At 40.9% G+C, this 23,203-nt stretch overlaps 1 protein-coding gene across 13 annotated transcripts in view; it reads left to right on the top strand.

Annotated features, from left to right (window-relative positions):
* Positions 1-23,203, top strand: part of LOC129726208 (hippocampus abundant transcript 1 protein) — a 71,028-nt gene that overhangs the window by 15,605 nt on the left and 32,220 nt on the right. For 5 of the 13 annotated variants that reach the window (XM_055682964.1, XM_055682967.1, XM_055682973.1 and 2 more), the window contains exon 1: positions 10,795-11,393. The exons of 1 other annotated variant lie outside the window; for it this stretch is intronic. The gene's annotated coding sequence lies outside the window, so the exon portion shown is untranslated. Of the gene's footprint in view, positions 1-10,631; positions 10,655-10,794; positions 11,794-23,203 lie in introns of those variants that run through there. 7 more of the 13 variants (XM_055682968.1, XM_055682965.1, XM_055682963.1 and 4 more) reach the window with 5 other exon arrangements.

Here is a 23,203-nt window from a genome sequence, read left to right as displayed (position 1 = left end):
TTTTGATAGGCGTGGACAACCTCAGTGTCGGATACGTACAAAAGAGCCGTGAGGGACGTATTCAGGAACCGATAGCCATAAAAATGAGAATCGGATGGACAATCTATGGAAAATGCGCAACCGAAGATAAAATTGAACACTCTGTTAACTATCATTCCGTCAAAGTATGCCAGTGCAATAAAGATCTCGATGAAGATCTGCACCAAATGGTTAAAAGTTTCTTTACACTGGACAGTATTGGTATCAGCAAACCTGTGGAGCTCCTACAGTCAAAAGAGGATGTACGAGCGCAGATGCTTCTCGAAACATTAACGAAACCTGGGAGTGGATGGTATGAGTCAGCACTTCTCTGGAAGTACGAAAACGTTCGGCTCCCAGATAGCAAAGAGATGGCTCTTAAAAGGTGACAATGTCTAGAAAGGCGAATGATGCGAGATTCAGTGTTAGCAGAGGCAGTAAATGCAAAGATCTATGATAATGTACAGAAGGGATATATCCGTAAACTTTCGGAACAGGAACTGCAAGTGAAACGCTCTCGGGTCTGGTACTTGCCTATGTTTCCGGTTTTAAACCCAAACAAACCAGGAAAAACAAGACTCGTATGGGATGCAGCCGCAACCGTCCACGGGGTTTCGCTGAACTCCGTATTGCTTAAAGGCCCAGATTTACTAACCTCCTTGCTATCGGTATTGATCCAGTTTCGCGAGTATCGGATCGCAATTTGTGGGGACATCCGCGAGATGTATCACCAAGTCCACATTCGCGAAGAGGATCAGCACTGCCAGAGATTTTTTTGGAAAAATGAGACTAGCACGAACCCGAGTAAATACGTCGTACAGGTAATGACATTTGGAGCCTGCTGCTCACCTAGTACCGCTCAGTACGTAAAAAATACTCATGCGGCAAAATATGAACAAAAATATCCTGCTGCCGTCCAAGCAATCGTAAAGAGACATTATGTCGACGACATGCTTCTAAGTGTAGAATTAAAATCACAAGCGATACAACTGTCGAAAGAGGTTAAAAAGATACACGCGTCGGCCGGATTTGAAATCCGCAATTGGACAACGAACTCACCAGCAGTTCTGAAAGCGATGCACGAGCCAACAATAGAGGAGAAAAACCTAAGCGGTGAAAATTTATTCGAAAAGATTCTCGGGCTATGGTGGGACACCTCATCAGATTGTTTTACGTTTAAAATTTCACCTCGCATAGACAAGCTTCTACTATCTGGACGACGTCGACCAACTAAACGGGAGGTCCTTCGAACTCTCATGATGGTGTTCGACCCGCTAGGGCTCATAGGGCACTTTCTAATGGTTTTAAAAACACTTCTTCAGGAAATCTGGCGCGCTTCGATCGGCTGGGACGACTTAATCGATGACTCACACCTTAGCAAGTGGACAACGTGGTGTTCAGCACTACCAGAAATAACAACCGTGAAAATTCCTCGTTGCTACCGAATGGTGACGTCTACAGCCGACAGTACAACGATCCAGCTACATATATTCGTAGAAGCGAGTGAGACTGGCTACGCCTCTATCGCTTACTTGAGATATCAGGAAGGAACCGTCGTCGAATGCTCCCTAGTTAGCTCTAAAACAAAAGTTTCGCCTCTGAAATATCGGTCAATCCCGCGCTCTGAGCTGCAAGCTGCGGTTATCGGCGTTAGACTTGCGGAAACCGTTTCTAAATCATTGTCCATTAGAGCGAAGGAACGCTTCTTTTGCACGTACTCGAAGGACGTACTATGCTGGCTGAAATCCGACCATCGGCGCTATAACCAGTACGTCGCGTTTAGAGTTAGTGAGATACTGGAGGCATCTGATATACGCGAATGGAACTGGATATCGACCAAACAGAATGTCGCGGACGAGGGAACAAAGTGGAAAGGCCGTCCGGATTTGTCCGCCTCTAGTCGCTGGTTCCAGGGACCAGCGTTCCTACGGAAATCACCTGGAGACTGGCCCATTTCAGATGATCATATTGGCAGTACAACCGAAGAACTTCGTCCTCACTTACTGTATCACACCAGGATCGAAGAATCAGTTATTAATTTTAATCGCTTCTCAGATTGGCAGAAGTTACTACGTTGTACCGCTCGTGTTTTTCGCTGGGTGCATAACATGAGGCGTAACAAGAAGGAACGAAGAGATGGACCACTTAAACAAGAAGAACTAATCGAAGCTGAATGTTATCTGTTTCGCGTAGAGCAGGTATCAACCTACATCGACGAAATCGCCATTCTCTCCAGAAACTCAAATGAGAGCACTCCTAACAAGTCAATACCTAGAGGCAGCCAGCTTTACCAACAGTGCGCATTCCTAGACACTAACAGTGTGCTAAGAGTTCGTGGTAGAACACAAGCCTGTCCTTTTATCGCCAGCGACGCCGCTCAACCGATAATCCTTCCGCGAAACCATCCAGTCACCCAACTCATCATTTTCGACTACCACAAGCGGTTCAACCATCAAAATCATGAAACAACAATAAATGAGATACGGCAGCGCTTTCGTATTTTCAGACTTAAAGCCACATACAACAATATCCGCAAAGAATGTCAAGAATGTTAAAACACTCGTGCATTACCTCAACCGCCAGAAATGAGCGACTTATCTCCACAACGACTCGCTGCATTCACTAGACCGTTTACATACATGGGGTTGGACTATTTCGGTCCCATGACTGTAAGCATCGGAAGGCGAACCGAGAAACGGTGGGGGGTCCTTGCCACTTGCCTTGAAACTCGCGTTATCCACCTAGAAATAGCTCACACACTGACGACCGATTCGTGCATCCTAGCGATACGCAATATTATGGCTAAAAGATGCGTGCCATCCACTATCTTCAGCGACAGAGGCACGAACTTTCAGGGAAGTAGCAAAGAATTACGAGAAGCTTTGAGAACCGTGAACCAAGAGCAACTTGTAAAATAGTTCACGACACCAGACACAGAATGGACCTTCATCCCACCGGCTTCACCACACATGGGGGGCGCATGGGAGCGCTTAATCCGAAGCGTTAAGTCTAACCTCTGTAAATTGCAATGAAGAAGGCTTCCGACTGACGAAGTACTTAATAGCACGCTCCTGGAGATAGAAAACGTGATCAACTCACGGCCACTGACAAACATCCCTTTGGAAGACGACGAATCACCGGTTTTAACACCTAACCATTTCTTGCTGGGATCATCAAACGGACATAAGGCATGGGTACCGTATGACGACAATCCTGTGGTACTTCGAAATAGCTGGAAACAATCACAACTGATCGCCAACTAATTCTGGCGATGGTGGCTGAGAGATTACTTACCCGTTATCACTCGACGCACCAAGTGGTTTACCAAGACAAAACCAATCGGGATAGGCGACGTTGTAGTCATCGCGGACCCAAAGGGTCCCCGCAATAGCTGGCCATTGGGACGAATAATCGGAGTGAAATCAGGAGCAGATGGGCAAGTAAGAAGCGGCACAGTGCAAACCAACCAGGGCATATACGAGAGACCAGCGGTGAAGCTCGCCGTACTCGACGTGGGCGTCAAGGACTAATGCGCTTCAGAGTGGACCTTTGCGTATTCGGGGGGGAGTGTAAGCACGCCCGTCGACTTCGGCAAACCCCAAATCATCGAACATCTTTATCGATACTCATGACGTCTGTCATACATGCCAAACAGCCTGCATTACCACCGGAATCTGTCATCGCTTCTGACTTGCGAAAATTAAAGGAAAAGGAGAAGTCTAACATGCAGTCTACTCACTCTATACTTATCATTAAATTAGTGCATAACTTAAATTTATTACTTAAAATTATCGATTGTTTAAATCTAATACTTAACCTAGCTAATTGATAATATTTAACCCACCTAGTTGATCTGGCTGGTGAACGGCTGGGCAGAGCGTACCTGCAGTACAAACCGTACTAGTTGGCATAAAATAGACCCCATTGTGATCCATAGCATCCTGCCCAGCAAGTCCTATCCCTACCTCCCCGTGGTACCAGCCGGGATACGAGTAACCAAGCGAAGATCGTGGTAACCAACCCGTGGTGAGACCTTGGTCGTATGCTGACAGGAAAGGGGGAGGTGGGCTGACATCCTCGGAGGAAAGCTCAGCCTTTCTGAGCGTCTGTTCCCCAGGTTAGGGGCGGCTCATAACAGCGTCTGACCCGGAGCGGGCGGCTGAATTAAGAAACGTGTTGTCTCGAACGCTACACCTAAGATGGCAGCCCCATCACGAGACTCGGTAGCGTAGCCCTAGTAAGGCAACCTACCTAAACAATTACACTACGAATATTCAAGAAAATACAACTCGGAACTTTCGGTATGGTATCAATCAAAGAAATAGTTATCGGTTTCCGTTATACTCTACTAAATTTTTTTGGAAATAAATATTGAAATTCAGTCCGCAAATATATGTTTCGACTGTGACATACAGTCTTCCTCAGTGCTTATGTGGACTGGTGCATTTAGTGGTGCAAAAAATTTAGTAGAGTATAACGGAAACCGATAACTATTTCTTCGATTGATCTCAATCACTCTGCTAAGACGCTCGTTATAGATTTTCTAAATTCGGTATGGACCTAGGCAACGAAAAACGGACCACGAGTGTTAACTCGGTACCTGGAACTGCAAGTCGCTAAATTTTGTGGGCGGAGACAGGGTGCTGCTCGAGCAGCTATAACCCCGCAAATTCGGCATCGTGGCTCTGCAGGAGATCTGTCGCAAAGGTGAGAAAGAGTGGAAAGTCCGTGGAGGCAAGGCCCAGTTCTACCAGAGCGGTGGAACAACCAACGAGCTGGGAACGGGTTTTTGTGTAATAGGCAGAATGCAGGATCGCGTGATCAATTGGAAGGCGATCAACGAGAGGATGTGTCTGTTGAGGATTAAAGGTCGTTTCTTCAACTACAGCATCATCAACGTGCACTGCCCGCACGAAGGTAGACCTGACGACGAGAAGGAATCGTTCTACGGGCAGTTGGAGGCAACATACGAAGGCTGCTCGTCACGGGACATCAAAATCGTCATCGGGGATATGAACGCCCAGGTTGGTAGGGAAGCGATGTATAGACCGGTGATAGGGCCTCACAGCCTACACAGCGACACGAACGACAACGGCCAACGATGCATCAACTTCGCAGCTTCCCGAGGCCTAGTGATTAGAAGCACCTTCTTTCCACGCAAAGATATCCACAAAGCCACCTTGAGATCACCTGACAAATCAAACAAAACAAATCAAACAAAACAAATCAAACAAAACAAATCAAATTGACCACGTTCTCATTGATGGCCGATTTTTCTCAAACATTACAAACATACGCTCCCTCCGGGGTGCGGATTTCGACTCAGACCACCACCTAGTAGTAGTACATGTACGCTCAAAACTATCCACGGTATTTCACACACGTCAGAACCGTCCTCCCCGGCCAAACATCCGGCAGTTGACCAACCCGCAGGCTGCAGAGAATTACGCGCGCTTACTTGAGGAGGCACTACCTTCCACGGAAGAGCTGATGGGGGAAGCTACGCTCGGCCATTGGATAGGCCGCATCCGCGGCACTAGGTGTGGTATCGTCGAGCCGACAAAATGACTGGTTTGACGGGGAATGCCAGCAAGCGATGGAGAGGAAGAAAAGAGCTTGGAAAAATTATCTAAGCATCGCCACAAGAGAGAACGCGGCCAAATACCGACGAGCACGAAATGAGTTGACCACGATTCTGCGGAGGAAGAAGCGCCAGCAGGAGGACAGAGATCGTGAAGAGCTGGAGCAACTGTTTCGGGCTAACGATACACGCAAGTTTCTTGAAAAAGTGAACCAATCCCGTAAAGGCTACACACCGAGGCCAGATATGTGTAGGGACGTGGAGGGGAACCTGATCACAAGCGAGCGCGAGGTGGTTGATAGGTGGCAGCAGTTCTTCGATGAGCACCTCAATAGCGGAGCAACGGAAGGAGGCGAAAGGGAAGTTATCCTTGGAGTGCCTACATACGACAGTAGTGTCCCAGTTCCTGATATCCTGGAGATCGAACGGGAAATTGGGTCATTTAAGAACAACAGAGCCGCCGGCAAGGACAGGCTCCCGGCAGAGCTCTATAAACATTGAAAATAGGCTCTAGTAACGGCACTCCACTGGGTAATCTCTAGGATTTGGGAGGAAGAGAGACTACCGGAGGAATGGATGGAAGGAGTTGTATGCCCCATCTATAAAAAAGGCGATCGGCTACAATGCAGCAACTACCGCGGCATTACGCTGATCAACGCTGCCTACAAAGTCCTCTCCCAGATCCTACTCCGCCGTCTATCTCCTTTAGCGAAAGAATTCGAAGGGCAGTATCAAGCGGGCTTTACACAAGCTCGCGCTCTACGGATCAAATTTTCACTCTCCGGCAGATCCTTCAGAAATGCCGGGAGTACAACGTGCCCACACATCATGTTTTCGTGGACTTCAAGGCAGCGTATGATACAGTCGATCGAGACCAGCTATGGCAAATAATGCACGACTACGGTTTTCCGGATAAACTTACACGACTTATCAAAGCTACCTTAGACCAAGTGATGTGTTACGTGTGCGTGTCGGGGACACTCTCGAACCCCTTCGAAGCACGCAGAGGGTTGAGACAAGGAGATGGATTATCCTGCACACTGTTCAACATCGCCCTTGAGGGTGTAATCCGACGGGCGGGCATCGAAACGAGAGGCACGATTTTCAGCAAAAGTAGTCAACTCATAGGCTTCGCAGACGACCTGGACATTATTACAAGAAACTCAGCGACGGCGGAGGCAATCAACGCCAAATTAAAAGTGGAAGCTAGAAGAGTTGGACTAGAAATAAATGCGTCGAAAACCAAGTATATGATAGGAAGAGGCTCGAAAGAAACTAACATTCGCCTCCCACGGACGGTGGTCATGGACGGCGACGAACTCGAAGTGGTAGAGGAGTTCGTATACTTGGGATCTCTGGTAACCGTCGACAATAACACAAGTAAGGAGGTCCAACGACGTGTTCAAGCTGGAAATCGAGCCTTCTTTGCCCTTCGCAGGACGCTTCGATCCAGGAGCATACGCCGCCGCACGAAACTGACGATGTACAAAACCCTAATTAGACCCGTAGTTCTCTATGGACTCGAAACCGTGACGCTGCTCACAGAGGACATACGCGCACTGGCCGTATTCGAACGGAAAGTGTTGCGGACAATATTTGGTGGAGTACAAACCGAAAGCGGAGAGTGGCGTAGGCGTATGAACCACGAGCTACAGACACTACTTGGAGAGATTCCCATTGCACACCTGACGAAGGTCGGGAGGCTACGATGGGCCGGGCATGTCGTGAGGATGCCGGATAACTGCGCGGTAAAATCGGTTCTCTTCAAGGACCCCACCGGCACCAGGAATAGAGGGGCCCAACGTGCTAGATGGCTTGACCAGGTTGAAGCGGATCTGCGAGTATCGAGACGTCTAGGAAATTGGCGACGAGTAGCCCAGGACCGAGTAGAATGGAGGAAAATTCTTGATACGGCACGAGCCACTCCGGCTCTAGGCTGCTGAAGTAAGTAAGTAAGTTGATTTGCATCAACGCTAAAATCAGCATACGGTGAGTCCAATCCTAATTAGTTAATTCTACAAACACGTGCAATAATGAGTACTGTTATAGCTACATCTACGACTAGTTGAGGCTTAAAATTATTGGCAAATACTTACCAAAGGGTAAGGAATGTGAAAAGTTTCTAATTAAATTTCTACTACAAAATTAAAATCTATCTAACCCTAGAGTCTTAATCGAGAAGATTGAAAGCAGATCGTAAGCAAACAAATCTGTTGAAGAATAGCGAAATTACTAAAAGTAAGATACTTAAACAATTCCCCAACTATTTCTATTCAATAAATTATATCCGTAGGATTTTGTAACATCCTCTGTTACCAGCAGGCAGTTAATAAATCTTCAATTTAAGCATCAAACACTTTGGTTTGATTCTCTTATTTTATTTGAGGAAAAAGAACTTGAATAGTTTTTTGTGACGAAATCAGCCACGCGACGCCTCTGGTTGTCTGTGAACTAGAGATGAATGTTTCCAATAAAAAACTCAAAATTCAAAAATATATTTTTTTCTGAAATCAACTAATGTCCAAACCTAGTGACAACTCTTACCCATATAAATCCAGAAAAACGCAAGCTAAACGTTATACAAGAATCGTAAACCGGACGCGAACATCTCACATAGTGAGGCTAAATGTTAAACTTAAATAGTAATACTGGGTACAACCATGACAGCGCACGCGTAGTCTCTGCTAATTTGACTTCTATAAGCGTAAACTAGAATGCCCCTGAAGAAGTTCGCTGAAATGATGAATAAGCTACGTCACCTATTAAGTATCAGTTGCTACGCTCCGTCAGGTTCGCTTAGATGGTCGACCTCATAACCATGGAGCTGACGAAAAACAAGCAATTCTAACGACACAGAAGAATTCCGGAAAGAAGTCAATTTATTCTACATTCAGGGCAATAAAAGCCTACGCCGTAGCATTTAGCCAAAAAAATAAAACACCACATATTGTAGCATCTCTAGAAACTACAAAAATTTTATTGTTAGGGAGTGATCCTAGACACCAAGTTGTTTTTAAGAACATTATAACTTCATCATAGAGTGAAGCAAATAATATACTGGGCTTCATTAAGTGGTTCAGCACAATTTTCAAGACTTGTACAGTATCAAAATATTACATATTACATGTGGAATTAGGAAATTTCATGCACACGACGAACGCGTTGACTTTGTCGAAAAACAATTCTTTTTCTGCGCACTTCGCAACTTGAGTTGGACTGCCTTTTCTTCTGCCATCGTATGAAGCACGTTGCATGCTCATTTATCTGTAAACACTTAAACAGCACCACGAATTTGCGATGCTATTCTTCGTCAATGAGATTCTTTTAAATTGTATAGACTCAGCTGCATTACTATTACAACTCAGCTTTGAAAGCATCTTAGCTGGACGAAATAAATAAATGAAAGTTGGGTTTAACGGGAATTTAAAAAAAAAACAGATTGGTCAGTAGGGTGGGACAAAAAATAAATGTTGGCTCCCATGCACTTTTCGTGTTGCTTATGGATCCTATAACATGTGTATCTTTTCAGATCGATCGGTGAAACTATATTTTTGCGCCCGATTTTTAAAGTTTCCATACAATTTTATACGAGAAAATCCACTTTTCCAAAACTTATTCTCTAGAGAAGTCCAGTTAACTGCTAAAGATATATCGATACATGATATTTGTAGGAAATTTTCTCGGGAAAAACTCTTCTGAAGACCGTAAGGCGCTACGATGCATGTATAAAAAGTTATTCACCCCAAACTGATTGAATGTCCGACAAACGGCTCACCATTGAATTTTTCCAGCAACACTGCTACAGCATGCTGCTATTGTATACTTGTTAAATGATGAGAAAGAATTTCGCGTGGAATTGAGCTTGAAAGTGTGATTTTTGCTCATAATATCTTCGGGGAAGCCTCCAAGATAAATTCTACGCGATATCATTACTTATCACAAGGTTGAATTTGCAACATCAACATGCTGCAGCAGTATTGCTAGAAAAATTCAATGGTGCGTCGTTCGTCAGATATTCAATCAGTTGGAGAGAAATTACTTTTTCTACAAGCACCGTACCGCCTTACGGTCTTCAGAAGAGTTTTTTTCAGGAAAATTTCCTACAAATATCATGTATCGATATATTTTTAGAAGCCAACGGGACATCTCTGGAGAATAAATTTCGAAAAAGTGGATTTTCCCGTATAGAATCCTATGGAAACTTTAAAAATCGGGCGCAAAAATCAAGTTCCACCGATCAATCTGAAAATTTACACAGTTTTTATAGGACTCATAAGGAACACGAAAACTGCATGGGAGCCCATATAACCGTGTCCCAGTCTATTGGTCAGTATTTGCGCGGAGTCACCGTTCTGTGCGCAGGTAGTCTAACGTGGACCGATTCCCGCTTTCTATGAAAGCGTTTTTTTGTAAGTTTTTTTTATTGTGCAAATTTTCAATCCCTCTACTTGATCTTATTTTCATAATATGATGTTAATCACTGTTTCACTTGCGTTAGATGAGAAGTCTAGCGACGGAACGTTAATTTTCGCTAATTATCATTGGACGATTTATTTCTTAGATGCAACATCGTGGTGGTTGCACATTCCGAACAGAAAATCTATGTGAGGCTTGTCTAAGTAGGATTGCTGCGGCCACACAGGGCGTAGTTTTCTTAACGATTTTTATTTCCGATAATCATTTTGTTTTTGGCAGCAGTCAAATCTGTAAAAAAAAATCATCGACTTAAACGATTTACATACACGTGTAGTGTAAATTCCTCAAGCAATCTGACATCACTTCCGCCTGTGGCGGTGGGTCACCCGGGGGGAGCGTTAGAATATAACTGAAAATCATCACACGCGGATCACGGTCGATGCCGGACATTTCAGTGCAGCAGCGGGTACTCGTGGAAACAGCTCGCCGCGAGAGCGAATGTTGTGTGCATGTTGTTTTCTTCCGACCTAACGTTACTAAGTTTTCGGTTTTTGTCTCGCCAAACAGTCGTCAGTCGTTGCCGCTGTGGTGCTACAGTGGGACGTAGATTTTCCAAACAGCTGCCGGGAAATTTTACAGGTACACGCTCGGTTACGCTATCCGGCAAGGACTTTCACCGAGAGCGGGAGAGTGAACTCAGCTGCTGCTGTTCTCACTCTCACCCACTCTCTCGCGCGCGCGGATGTAATTTCGGGGATGTTGGCCGTGGTCGCGATAACTAGGAGCCAGGATCGTCGCAGTCCGTTGTCGCTTTCCGTCGTGGATAAATGTGTTGTACAGTAGATGTGTAGTGCTTCTGGTCCTGCCACATAAAAAAAAACAGTTTCAAAGTGGGCAGGAGAAAAATAGTTTAAAAATTGTTGCTTTAAAAAGTAGTTCAAGTTCAAGCAAATAATCACCTTTTGCAGATACGTGTTAGGGAATTTGTTAGCCATTTTCTATACCGCGGAAACACCATCTGGAGCAGCACAGTCTCAGCCGAAGTTTTCCATGGATGAAAAGTGCTGAAGCTGAAACGCAAATATCGATCTTGTTCGCGTCCGACAATAAGTGACCGTTTTGAGTTATTTTTTCTCTCTCGATTGCTTCTAATAGTGCTTTTTCGAAGTGACTTTTATTGTGAATAGTTTACTAAGAAACAAAAAAAAGAAGATATTTATAAAATCGTTACTAACGGTCTAAGGTGCCGAGTTATAGCTAGTCTAGAGTTTGTAACCCTATAAACACAAATTTATAATAACTTATATAAAACGAAAATTGATTTTTCGGTAAAAACACATTCCGTGGTGAGGTTCAGTTCAAACGAAACGAATGATTGGTAATCATCTTTATATAACTCATAATCAATGTTTTCGGATTGTGGACATCGAGAAGTAAAGTTCAGAGCAAAGAGCTTCTGCTGAAAGTGATTTGTACAGCGGGATAAGCTTTTGTGCATTGTAGTGAAACGAGCAAATGTAGAGGCTAAATCGTACAACAACAGCAAATTCGCAGTACATACATATATCATTATCGTCACATGGAACGAAGTAAAACCTTCAACTTGCGAGAGTAGACAAAAATTCTCCTCCGTACGCGTTCGACAGGAATAAAAAAAATCAAAACGTGGAGGCGAACGCATTTCCCGAGAACACGATGATGGCAATCTCCCAGAAGAGCGGAGGCCGTTTTCATCGCTAAGGAAATCTAAACCAACTGTTTAATTATGTAACACACCAGTATGTGTTCCCGCTGGGAAAACTTACTTTTAATGCCAGAATGATGTGTGAGCTCTGCGGTCTGCTTTTCCCATCACCACATCATCATCGTTTCGTTTCATTCGACAGATTTGTGAATGAATGAGTTCTGTTGGTGTTTGCCCGCTGGCGATTCGCGAGCGACACATGCGACGCAAGTTACGTAATCGAACATCGACACGACGCCACTCACTACTAAAGGGATGCTGCCAGGAGTGTTTCTGTGCGAGATGCTCTTCTATCTGTCACGTTGTCGTCGACGTTATTCTCATGAGATGCGATACTAGTTACTAGGGCTAGCACACGGGCTGCAGCAGGACCCAACAGGGACAGTTTTTTTCTTTATCAAAATATAACAACTCTTGGTGCATGTTGATAGCTTGCCAACAAGGTGTTTGGTACTATACAATAGGAGAAAATCATTGCCGGCCTATCCACTCTGGCAAGGTTTATTATACCTGCTGGAATAATTTAGCAATCTGCACCTGGAGAGGTCGTAATCGGATAGGTGACTGTGCCTGAACTTGTCGCACGTTATGGTTTTATGCTGGGTCACAAAAATTGGGCGCAAGGTCGTAGAAGTTTGGAACAGTTACGTAGTATGAACCACATATTCCTTTTGATAGTTTTCGTAGAATATATATTCTGAATGTGAGAAGTTTTTCGGGGTGGAATACAATGAGAGTTATGTTAGTCGACTTATTGTTGAAATAAAGAAGAATTCACATTCATTTGTTTTGTTATTATAAAACTCATAACCTAGCCATCACTGTTACGGGAGACGGATGCCAAAAGACGTAACGTGTCCTTCGATGTTTCAATCATTAAACTAGAATCTTTAGTTCAGAAAATCAGTCGAAATAAGCAGTGATAGAACTATTTAGAATCAGAAATAAACTATGTTGAAAAAAATATGCAAATTTCGAAAATTCAAACGGCCAAACAAAATCGCCAACTAATATTTATTTAAAGCTATTGGCGAAATGCAGCTAATAATTTTGTCCTTCCGAAAAAAGACACCGTAAAAAAATTGGTATGATGAACGAGATTTGTTGTATAAGACCCGATTATAAATAATGGCACGTAAGTAAATATAAACTTGAAAGATGATATAAAATGGTAACGAAACACACAAAATGAGTTTTTAGTGCTTCTAAAATGAAAATTCATTAAAGAGCATGACAATAATTTTTTTATAATAATTTTGCTACATGTTTAAGTGAAACGTAACGACCCTGACTCGTATCGTTCTACAATTATTAATGTAATTTTGTTCCTTCTTTCCGAATTCACGAAAATTGCCTATTTTTTGATAATAACAGTAAATATATTAAAAATATGCATTATTAATAGAACAGAATATCTTATTGTCCTGAACCAAACGATTGATTTTTACTTTGGATTAACTTATACTAAACTTATATATATTATTACTTATACTAAACTTGCCTAACATCGAAAGATTACTCTCCGCGATGCCATGAGAGTCTTGAGGACCTGAGCCAAACCAGTTTGCGCGTTTCGGATTTAATAATAAGGCTTGAATTGCACCTCCCATCAAAACTGATCATTGCTGTGTGACCAGTTATTATGTCTGGTTACCAAATAATATCAAATAATAAATGTAGAGTAGCAGCTTTGGTACCGTGACCAAGATTCGCACCAATTTGCCATCACGCACTTGGCTATCGTGAGTCAGGTTCTGCTATCAGTGATTCTGCCGTTCGTGCCCTTCGAAATTCTGCCTTTTGAAATATTCTGCCTTGTGTGTACGGTCATAGAGTTCTGCCTTTCATGATTCTGCCTTTCGTGCTTCTGCCTTTCGTGATTCTGCCTTCTGTGGCGAACCCGAGATAAACAGTTAATGACCATCGACGACAGCATTGCAGTTTTTCTCAAGTTGCACACCCATAGAAAATGTTTCGCTGAGCTGATAAACGACGAATGACCAGTGCTCTGCTCCACATAGCTTATAGCGGTGTTGTTTGTTGGGCTAGCATGTTTTCCTCAAAGACGTCAGTTTAAACAACATTGTACCAGTAGTTTTAAAAATTGGTTTAAAAATTGGATTGTCAAACGAGTACGATCTACTACTAATGAAAGGTTCTTAGTTTCAAGTGAGTGGTCGCTTTGAAACTTGGGATGACATCAAAATCAGCAGTTTAGTACAGGTTAAATATCGAAGATGTGGCCTAAGGCTCTCAAAGCTCTCATTAAAGCCATTAAAGCTATTGCACATTTATTTATTTATTGAACATTTAGTTCACAGGACTCTGGATGTTTCTTCCACCTGACTAAAAACCTATATTAATTCATCCAGCAGTATAACTTGATTGATAAGTTCATCAAAAATGGATCGGTGTACACGACTTACAAAAAAACAAGCTCTGGGTTTGTCGAAAATTTGCAAAACTACAATTAGGTTAAATGGAATAGTCAATTAATTCGGTTCAATGATGGCAATTTTGGTCACGGATTGCTTTCAAACACGCTTATTTTTTTCTGGGCCAACGTTTTGAAGATATATTTCTTCGTCATCTGGACAAAAACATTATCAAGAAATAATCGTGTTTGAAAGCAATTCGTGACCAAAATTGCCTTCATTGAACCGAATTACCAATTGAACAAAACACAGCTAGATTAATTGATTCATGTCCAAAGAAAAAATATTCGTTTACTGTAAATAAACTGGGTTTTCAGTATTAAATGTATTTTGTGCTGGTAATATTCATTTCTTAAAGAACTTATATACTATATTTCTTGTCATATCCTCTCATATCATTTTGAATTGTTAAACATTGCATTTGTTTACCAATTGTAGTTATTTTCATATTGTTATATCGTGATTATCGTAGAGGAATACTAAGTGAAACATTTAAAAAAAAAAACAATAACACATGCTTAATACATACAAAAAACTTATTCACTTGTCTTAAGACTATGAATACTTTTGACAATCGTATATTGAACGGTGAAATAATGTAGGATTTTTTTTATTATGAAAAATTTATGGTATTCATAAATTATGGCTATCGTATGTTATGGCTATCGTATATTATGGCTAACATCCACATACGAAAATAAGATTATGGCTAACGTCGCTTATGGCTATCGTACGTATGGCAACCGTCCATATGGCTAACGTATTTAGGGCTGTTGGGGTGTCACCGGCAATGAAGATACTGGAAGGGACAAATGTTTCAATCAATTTCGTAGAGTGATTATGATAATAATTCGGTTGCCAGTTTTCTATATGTTTTGTCAGTAACTCGTTCTTTATAGAAGATATCTTTATTGTGTCTTCTATGAAGTTGTGTGCTTCGAGTATGAGAAAATACATGTTGAACATTGTTGCCTAAATGCTATAGCTTTTAAGATGTTTAAAAAAAAATATTTTTAGGAGTAGTCTTTTTAACTTTTTGTGACAACATTATCTACAACTTTAAATTTGGAATTTTGAACTGAAACTTATCGCCATTCTCTGAGGCTTTTTTTCTTCTGAAAATAGTATGTAAGTAAAACCAGGTTTTGGAGAGTGAATGAAAAAAGTTCACGATTTAGAGCTAACGTACCACTGTGCGTTCTCGTATATACCGTCAAAAATACGAACTGCGGGAGAATTGCTATAATTGCGATCATTCCAAGACTATTCGAATTAAAAAAAAGAAATATGTTTTGCTGCATAAAACATAAAGCAACATCGGGTGTACTTCAAGCAGGGTGTCGAAAACTTGGAAAATCAGGGAGTGTCAGGGAATTGATTTTTCGATCAGGGGAATCAGGAAATATCAGAGAAAACTGAAAAATATTCAGGGAAAAATTTTTAACTGAGACGCGATTATTTTTCAAACGACTATCTAGCGCAAAACGGATTTTTTTTTTTGCACAAAAGGCTTATTCGGGACCTGTACGCTTCAATTTCATATTCGATTGAATACGTTTTTCACTGGGATTTTAAAGTCGCGTTAATAATCTACGTTGCACTTTTGCCGAATGCTGAAAAATATCAGGGAAACCAATGTTATACCTATTTCAGGGAAAATCAGGGAATTTGGTTTTGAAAACTTTTTCGCCACATACGATACATAACCAATATCAGAATTCAGTTTTTTTGAAAAACGAGAACAGATTCGCACTATTTGCAAAAAGAAGAGGACAATTTCTCTAAAAGGAAAAGGAGGAGTCAAATTTACGCAGAATATCTTTCTAGGGTTAAGACAAATAACGATCTTGATATTCTAGAAGTGAAAATCATGTTTTGTAAAAGTGTTCAAAATTGCTGTTTTACAAATAAAAGTAAAAATCAAGGTACAGCAAGTTTAAAATGATATATTTTGGAATTATTTGAAATTTTAAATTAAATTTTACGCAGATCATTATAAAATATTAATCCATACGGTAGCAAGATGCTTTGTTTCCACTGTCAAGAGCCTATACTCAAATCCATTTGCATTTCGTATATGAGGTTGTAAGTAAAATATATACTATTAGCACATTTGATTCGTAGTGGAAAATGAATTTAAAATTTATCTCATAGACAAAGTTAATCTTAAAAAGGTGTCATTTCCGGTATTTAGGGCTTCATATATATCCTTTTGTTTTTTGGTATTCAACTTAATCGATGATGTATATTTTTAGCCACATGCCGATCGTAATTCATTTCTATTTTTAAAATCCAAGACAAAATTCTTTATATGGTAAACTGACAGAAAGAATCCCTTAACTGTAAAATCGCTGTATAAGCGATATGCAATATCGTCAGATAAATTGATTGTGAATTGCGTCGCGAACCCAAGGCGCCTCATTCAAGAATGGAACACGGGTTCAGGTGGACAATGCTTTGTCAGAAAGAAACTGACTGCTAACGAATGCCGTATTTTCTTTTGCACCGATTAGTATACATAGCGTCATTCAAATCCGCAGTGTATAAAGAATGGAATCGATTGAGTTGGTTCAGCACGTGGAGGCAAAACACAAATGACCCTAAAAATGTTATGTTTTGTTTTTATTGCAGAACCAGCTGAATTTGTGTGGTGGTGTCCTACACAGGATGGTTGGCCTGTGCCTTGTCAGATCGGCGGGACTAACCTTGCCTCCAAACTTCAATAACAAACTTATTTCTTATTTCGTGATGGCACCAGAGCGCAGGGGTCGCGTGCTGTCGCTAATGTTCTTTTCGCAGTCGTACATTTGAATAATATGCCAGAATGTCGCTATTGTGGCTTATTGGTAATATATTTACCGCACAATGAATGTTGTGCATTGCAGTACTTCTTCAGACCTAACAACTGCCGTGTTGACTACTTGGGCATAATTTCGTTTCTTGAGGTGACATTTTTTCGGCCTATGATGTCATCAATTTACGTATCGATTCTAGTTGATTGATGCAGTTATTTTACCTATTTTAAGCATTTCCTGTAGGCTGGCATTTAAAAATTTCCCCAATGATTTTTACTCCGGATTGCTGCCAGAAAAATCGGTTTTTTTGTTCAACTTATATCTAATTAATTTTATAATCGGAAATCTGTGTGTTTGCGGGCATCTGGTCCCTGGCTAATCCACGAGAGGTTACATACTGCCGGAAAAACTTTTTACTGAGAAAATCAGAATGACAGCAACAGCAGTCGCGCAGTAGTTGGATTTGCATTTTCGGCTCTTGGCGTCATTCCAAACTATGCCCGCATTCTTCCACCAGCTTATCCGTTTAAATTAAAGCTACTAAATTATGGGTTTCATTTTCTCAAGGATGGGTTGATATATTTGCACTAAAAAAGAGGGGTGAAGTAGTAGACTGGGACACGGTTATATAGCAAAAAGCGATAGTGTTATTTTTTCGCTCCCATGCACTTTTCGTGTTCCTTATGGGTCCTATAACAACTGTGTAACTTTTCAGATCGATCGGTGAAACGCCCGACTTGCGCCCGATTTTTAAAGCTTCCATACGATTTTATATGGGAAAAACCACCTTTTCAAAACTTTTTCTATAGAAATGTCCAGTTTGCTCCTAAAAATATATCAATACATGATATTTATAGCAAATTTTCCTGGGAAAAACCCTTCTGAAGACCGCAAGGCGCTATTTTGCTTGTGAAAAAAGATATTAACCACTGACTGATTGAATATCTGACGAACGGCTCACCATTGAATTTTACTAGCAATACTGCTACAGCATGCTGCTGTTGCAAATTCAACCATGTGATGAGAAATGATATCGCTTAAATTTATCTTGGAGGCTTCCCCGAAGATACTATTAGCAAAAATCACACTTTGAAAATTATTTCCACGCGAAATTATTTCTCATACTTAAGCAAGTTTGCAATAGCAGCATGCTGCAGCAGTGTTGCGGGAAAAATTCAATGGTGAGCCGTTCGCCAGACATTCAATCAGTTTGGGGTGAATAGCTGTTTCTACAAGCATTGTAGCGCCTTACGGTCTTCAGAAGAATTTTTTTCCAGGAAAATTTCCTACAAATATCATGTATCAATATATTTTTAGGAGGCAACTGGACATTTATAGAGAATAAGTTTTGAAAAAGTGGATTTTTCCATATAAAATTGTATGGAAACTTTAAAAATCGGGCGTTCTACCGATCGAACTGAAAAGTTACACAGTTTTTATGGGACCCATAAGGATCACGAAAAGTGCATGGGAGCTAACATTTATTTTTTGTCCCACCCTAGTTAAGTAGTTAGCAGCTTTTCCACAGAAGATCACTTCTAATTTGATTTATGGTGTGCAAGCCGCAATGGTGCAAAAATTCATAGAGTTCGTAATGATTCATAGAATTCGTTAAATGATAGAAAGGATTGCCAATTATCAGATGATAATTATGAAAAAGAGAGATTATACTTGAGACACGCATCACTCACGTAGGGCTACGTAAATTGAAACTGTGGTTTGAGCCCACCATTCATGTGTAGTAGTGACTTTTTTTCTTCTAAAAAGTTATTAGAATGCTTCCACAACCATTTGTGATTGTGTGCATTTTCCTTAACATATTGTATTGTTTTCCTTTGCAGAAAGATATCAGTAAAAAGCAACATTTTAAAATAAAAACCCAAAAGTCATCGAAAAACTATGAAAAGTAGCCGAGGAAATTTAATGCTCAAATTCATTAACACTTTCTGCGAAGACTAGACGGTCAAATCAAGAAAAAAACTTTGCTTGGCACACATTAAAAAAGCTAGCAAACATGTAGCATTGCTGATTAAAATCTTGATGAACAAAAACTCCATCCAACCCCAAGCCATGTCCCTAGCCGGTAGGAGTGGCAAACTCGGCACACCCAAAGCAGGTCGCCCACATAAACTTTCTGTTTATGTTACCACCCCTCTCGGTCGTCAACAGTTCACCGAGAGATGCGTTTCGCGGCGGTCGGTACGATGCCATCATGCTGCAACATGCAGAAAGGCTGAATACACTAGAGAAAATGGCTGATGAATAAATCATTTCCGCATTCAAGCATGTAATATATCACTGTTTTGAAACGTTGCTGCTTCGAGGTGAATCGAGGTGACATCAAGCATTCGCAATTCGAGCATAACGAAATGCAGTTATTTAAAAAAAAATTCTGTAAAGCGGTTAAAACCTGCTGTCGTGAATCACGCAACTTGTCTGAAATCGAAGCTTTTTCCACACACAAGCGCAATTTTCATTTTCACTGGCGGACCAATAAAGGGTAAGACCTGGTTTTTCCTCGGTAATGAGGATCGATTGTTTCACCCGGTTAACCACCCGAGTGGCAGCAGCTGGGCTGCACAGAACATGTCGTCATACTGCGGCAGCAGAATATTATAGTATGGTGATTTTTTCCCATCAAGTCACTAAAACATGCAGGATTTGCAGCTACACTAGCCAAACCAGGTCTGCTTTATGGCGTGGTAAAGCCAGCAGCTGTGATTTTCACCTGGCACCTGATTTTCGGTTGATAGCCGTCTAGTGCTGTTCTATCCAGCAATGCGGACGTCGTCGTGTCGGTTCGCCCGGTCACGAAAGCCGGCTTGTTTGCATGCCAAAGGCAATTTACTCCTGTCATTAGTGGGCAAGTCTGTGGGCTGGTTAGCTTCCGGATATTTTTCTTTTTGTTGAGTAAACATGTTAGTTTTATTGAAAAATTGTTTAAAACAAAATACATTCACGCGTTAAATACAGGTAAAAAAATCCGAATTTAATGAAATCGATACCATTAAAACTAATGGTTTGTTTAATGGGTAAAGTTCTGTATGGAACCGATGTTAACCGACAGAGGTTAGGCGCGAAAACAGGGAAATCTGCGCATGCCTTCAGTCGGTATGGATTTCCTAGAACAAATTCAGAGAGCCAGAGTAAAAACACCAAACACTCTCACTTTCGGTGCACTTGCACCCGACGGGGTGCACGTGTACCGATTCCTTTTGTCGTTGATTTCCGTGCTGAACTGATACAGTAGTGTTGTTGTGCTAGAATGTCGCAACTATGTATATAACTAGTCGGATTGAATGGCTAGCTATCGAGGCACGTACGGGCGTTGGAATGCAGCGGAAAAACACTGAAGCTCACTGTGAAACTTACATCTGGTGAGTCTGTTGGCACTATGTAATAATCGCGGCTGTGAGATCGATATTTTGAGGATTACCAGTGAAATGAATGGTTTCCATCCTTTATGTTCATTTAGAATTTGTAGCAAATTTCAAAAGGTACGGAATAATTAGTTTCAATGAAAAATATTTAACTGTAAATAAAGTATGGCTATTTCTTTGTTAATCTTTCGAATATTCCGCAAATATCGCTACTGAATTGTAATGGCCCTTTTCAGCTCTTTTGTAAAAATCTGATGTTACCATCGTGGATTTTCAATGGCTTTTGAAGTTGATTTATGACGTCCAGGCATCCGAATTAGAATTCTCGGACTACTCAAATTTATTCATTTGAGCCGGTTTTCCAGAAACTAGAAATCCACTAGGTATCATCCCGGTTCGAAAAATATCTCTATTGAATAGTATTTGTCATTTTGGGTTTACTCCAGAAACTAGAAATATCTTTGATTGATACAAAAATACTAAAATATTATTCAAAAAATACATTCATTCATTGTTTATGCTTGTGTTGCTCAACAATATTTTCTAAAAGTAGAGTCGTAGCCTTAAGTGAAACATTGGATGTGCTGAAGTTACACAATATGTAACTTGAAATTTTGTAGCTTTTCTGAAAAAATTCTAAAATACCATGTTCAGAAAATACGGTCGACTTGCAAATTTTTGGACGCTCACAACGGATTGCATGTTCTGCAAATAAAGTTTTGAAGATATTTCTTCTTAAAGCTTGGTATTATGAGGTGATTCTCCTCTATAAATACTGATTCTCAAGCTTCAAATTAACCGACTCATTAGTACCAATTCTCACGCTTTATTGATGAGAAATTGTAAATTGATATCCTCATAAAAAGTTAACAACATTTTTGATATGTTCGATGTTTTTATAATTTTCGACATTTTTAATGTTTCGGACGAGTATCTTAAAATTACAACAAGTAATGTGGACCGATTTGGCTCCTACCTTATTTGAAAAGTTGATAACACACACTGGTGGCCTGACAAGCTCATTGCCAAAGTTTTGCAGCTAGATACGTCTTTCACAATAGTTTTGGATATATAGAACCTATCTAATCGTGAAGTCGACTGATTTCTGTAAAAGTATGTTTTCATTATTTTTATTACATCTTTAAAAGAAAACATTTCAACTAAATTTTTAGGTTTATTAGATTAAAAAGTAGTCCTTTTGAATCACACTCCTTTAGAATACAATTAAAATGCCCCCCAAGCATCATATTGGTTTGTTAAAGTGCACAGCTAGGCTTTTTTTAGTTTTTTTTAGTTTAAATTAGTTTATTTGACACGGCACGATACATTTTCTGTTTTACTGAGCCAAGTACAATTCGTATTAATTCTACGTTAGCAAGGAAAAGAGGGAGGCCTTTTTTTTATTCTCGCGGCCGACTACGAGCTAGTGGGGATTTAAGGTGAGAGGAAGGGAGATACAATTTTGACTTAAAACTATTTTGGAATTTTGTTTTTCAACTGGTAGAGCAATTGTATTCTTGTTTGTTGTGGGTTCAAAATATTTGTGTCAGCATAGATGCGGGCTCTTCGTTTCCGTGTCTTCAGCATAGTATATTTGTATCCTTAATCTGACAAATAGACAATGAAAATTTTAAATTTTAATGTCAGCATTTTTCAGAAAGCAGTATAGCTGTGTCATGTACTGCAGATCACCGCTTCCCAGAATGTCTTTAACGGGAACGTTCGGTTGTTTTCCTCGGGCCCGAAGGGAATCTATAAGCTCGGACCTAACATCATAGAATTCGGCACACGACCAAACAACATGTTCGATGTCATGGTAGCCATCGCCACAAACGCAGTGATTACTGTCTACAAGCCCTATACGAAAGAGATGCGTGTTTAACGTATAGTGATTGGACATAAGTCTGGACATCACGCGAATGAAGTCCCGACCTACATCCAACCCCTTGAACCATGCTTTCGTCGATACCTTAGGAAAAATGGAATGTAGCCACCGTCCCAGTTCATTAGAGTTCCAAGATGATTGCCAACTGTTGAGTGTTCTCTGACGCAAAATGCTATAAAATTCATCATAAGCAATTGGTCTTACATAAATATCGCCATCAATAGCACCCACCTTAGCTAAAGCGTCAGCTTTTTCATTGCCCGGAATGGAACAATGAGAAGGGACCCACGCTAAGGTAACCCGGTAATTTTTATCTGTTAAAGCACTTAAAAACCGCCGTATTTTCCCCAGGAAATACGGGGTGTGCTTCACAGTCTTCATCGATCGCAGAGCCTCAATGGCACTGAGACTGTCTGTGAAGATGAAGTAGTGGTCTATGGGCAGGGTTTCGATGATCCCAAGAGAGTACTGAATAGCAGCAAGTTCTGCGACGTACACGGAAGCAGGAGCATCGAGTTTGTAGGAGGCGGTAAAATTTTCGTGGAAAATCTCTTGTGGGCGCAATTGATCCGGGATACCAGTAATGGCTTCTTTCATGATGGTGTCGAAGAATATAGCATTGTTAGAAGTATCTAAAGGTGCGAAATTGAAGGGAACGTATGAAGAAGGGTTAATATCTTGAGCCATGTAGTCAAAATATAAAGTCATAAATCTGGTTTGGGATTGAAGGTCGACCAACCTCTCGAAATTTTCAATTACTAATGTGTTCATGACCGTACATCGAATCAGTAACCGGTAGGAGAGATTCCAAAAACGATGTTTCAACGGAAGAATACCTGCTAGCACTTCAAGACTCATCGTATGGGTCGACTGCATGCAACCCAAGGCAATACGCAAACAACGATATTGTATTCTTTCTAGTTTCAAAATATGCGTGTTCGCAGCGGAG

The sequence above is a fragment of the Wyeomyia smithii genome, chromosome 2, assembly GCF_029784165.1.
Source record: "Wyeomyia smithii strain HCP4-BCI-WySm-NY-G18 chromosome 2, ASM2978416v1, whole genome shotgun sequence".
NCBI classification, from domain to species: domain Eukaryota; kingdom Metazoa; phylum Arthropoda; class Insecta; order Diptera; family Culicidae; genus Wyeomyia; species Wyeomyia smithii.
Note: the sequence above shows the minus strand (reverse complement) of the source record. Positions and strands in the feature narration are given on the sequence as shown.